Source organism: Lathyrus oleraceus, chromosome 4 (assembly GCF_024323335.1).
Source record: "Lathyrus oleraceus cultivar Zhongwan6 chromosome 4, CAAS_Psat_ZW6_1.0, whole genome shotgun sequence".
NCBI classification, from domain to species: Eukaryota; Viridiplantae; Streptophyta; class Magnoliopsida; order Fabales; family Fabaceae; genus Lathyrus; species Lathyrus oleraceus.
The window spans coordinates 240,755,595-240,758,466 of NC_066582.1; positions in this window are offsets into that span (position 1 = coordinate 240,755,595).

Sequence of the window (2,872 nt, forward strand, 5' to 3'; positions counted from 1 at the left end):
AGAGGTTAGTTTTCTTGGTCATGTGATTTCAAGAGGTGGTGTTGCTGTTGATCCTTCTAAGATAGAAGCGGTATCTAAGTGGGAAGCTCCGAAGTCAGTTTCTGAAATAAGGAGTTTTCTTGGACTTGTAGGTTATTATAGGAAATTCATTGAGGGATTTTCTAAGTTGGAGTTACCATTGACGATGTTGACTAGAAAGGGGCAAGCGTTTGTTTGGGACTCAAAATGTGAAGAAGGTTTCCAAGAGTTAAAGAGAAGGTTAACTACTGCTCCTATTCTGATATTACCAAGTCCATCGGAACCATTTGAGGTTTACTGTGATGCTTCATTGTTGGGTTTGGGTGATGTTTTGATGCAGAATAAGCAGGTTGTAGCTTATGCTTCGAGACAACTGAAGGTTCATGAGAGGAACTATCCGACACACGATTTAGAGTTGACAGCTGTGGTATTTGTTCTGAAGTTATGGAGGCATTACTTGTACGGGTCAAGATTTGAGGTTTTCAGTGACCATAAAAGTTTAAAGTATTTGTTTGATCAGAAAGAGCTGAATATGAGACAGAGAAGATGGTTAGAGTTTCTGAAGGATTATGACTTTGGTTTGAATTACCATCCGGGTAAAGCAAACGTAGTGGCTGATGCATTGAGTCGGAAATCATTGCATATGTCTATGTTAATGGTTAAGGAGTTAGATTTAATTGAGCAGTTTAGAGACTTGAGTTTGGTGTGTGAGAGTACTCACAATAGTGTTAAATTGGGAATGTTGAAGTTAACGAGTGGTATTCTGGATGAGATTAGAGAGGGTCAGAAATCCGATGTGCTTTTGGTTGATAAGTTGACTCTAGTGAATCAAGGTCAAGGTGGTGAATTCAGAGTTGATGAGAATGGTGTTTTGAAATTTGGTAATCGGGTGTGTATTCCGGATGTTACCGAACTTAAGAAGAGTATTCTTGAGGAAGGACATCGTAGTGGCCTGAGTATTCATCCTGGGGCTACGAAGATGTATCATGATTTGAAAAAGTTATTTTGGTGGCCGGGAATGAAAAGAGAAATTGCGAGTTTTGTTTATTCTTGTTTGACTTGTCAGAAGTCAAAGATTGAGCATCAGAAGCCGTCTGGGCTAATGCAACCGTTGGCTATTCCAGAGTGGAAGTGGGATAGTATCAGTATGGATTTTGTTTCTGGTTTACCGAGGACAATTAAGATTTTTGAAGCTATTTGGGTGATTGTTGACAGATTGACAAAATCGGCTCATTTCATTCCGATTAGAATGGATTATCCGTTAGAGAGATTAGCTGAGTTGTATATTGAGAAAATTGTAAGTTTGCATGGTATTCCGTCGAGTATTGTTTCGGACAGAGATCCTAGATTCACATCGAAGTTCTGGGAAGGTTTGCAGAGGGCTTTGGGAACTAAGCTGAGATTGAGTTCTGCATATCATTCGCAGACTGATGGTCAGACTGAGAGGACGATTCAGTCGCTGGAGGATCTTTTGAGGGCTTGTGTTTTGGAAAAGGGAGGTGCTTGGGATTGTTATTTACCTTTGATTGAGTTTACCTACAACAATATTTTTCATTCGAGCATTGGTATGGCACCGTTTGAAGCTTTGTATGGTAGGAGATGTCGGACACCTTTATGTTGGTATGAGTCCGGCGAGAGTGCTGTGGTTGGACCGGAGATTGTTCAACAAACTACGGAAAAGATTAAGATGATTCAGGAGAAGATGAGGATTACTCAGAGTCGTCAGAAGAGTTATCACGACAAGAGGAGGAAGTCACTTGAGTTTCAAGAGGGAGATCATGTGTTTCTTCGTGTTACTCCGATAACTGGGGTTGGTCGAGCTTTGAAGTCGAAGAAGTTGACACCTCGATTTATTGGTCCTTATCAGATTTTGGAGAGGATAGGGGAGGTAGCCCATCGTATCGCTTTACCGCCGTCACTTGCGAATTTGCATGAGGTTTTTCATGTGTCTCAGTTGAGGAGGTACATTCCCGATTCGTCGCATGTGGTCCAAGTAGATGATGTACAGGTGAGAGATAACCTGACTGTTGAAACATCACCTATGAGGATCGAGGATCGAGAGTTGAAGCAGTTGCGGGGTAAAGAGATTGCTTTGGTAAAGGTAGCTTGGGGAGGACCAGCAGGTGGCAATGTGACTTGGGAACTTGAGAGTCAGATGAAGGAGTCTTATCCAGAGTTATTCGCTTGAGGTATGTTTTCGAGGACGAAAACTCTTTTAGTGGGGGAGAGTTGTAACACCCCGATAAAATATGATAATTATTTAATTTAAGTTAATAGTATATTTATTAATTTAATTAAATAATTGGAATATTATTTGGATTATTATTATTGGAATAATAAAGTTGGAATATATATAAGGTCCCATTTGGTAAAAAGGGTTTTTACGTGAAAGCAGAGAACACGTAACATTGGGAGAAAAGAGAAGAAACTGAGAAAGGGAGAAGAAGAGGCTAGGGCTCAAGAGGAGAATTCACGATTGTTGAAGGTCAAGAAAGGATTTGCCGGATTAACTCAGGTAAGGGGGGTTTTATCGTCGTTTAATGGGTATTATGGGTTAACATGTAATGGGTAGTAATAAGCCATTGAATTGACCCTAATTTGGATGATGAATGTTGCAAATTGTGATGACCAAATTACGTTTAAAACTGTGATTGAATCTATGTTTGGATGAGTTGTGATTTTCTGGACGTGTAGCTTTTTACGGAATTGAAATCGGAGGTCCGGAAGTCCTCCGACGGCGGAAAATGCGGGGGATTCTGCATTCTGTTCGTGTTAGCGCAGGAACAGCTTTCTGTCTTGCGTTAACCGGTTAACCCAGGGTGTTAACCGGTTAACACTGTTATGAATTATGAGA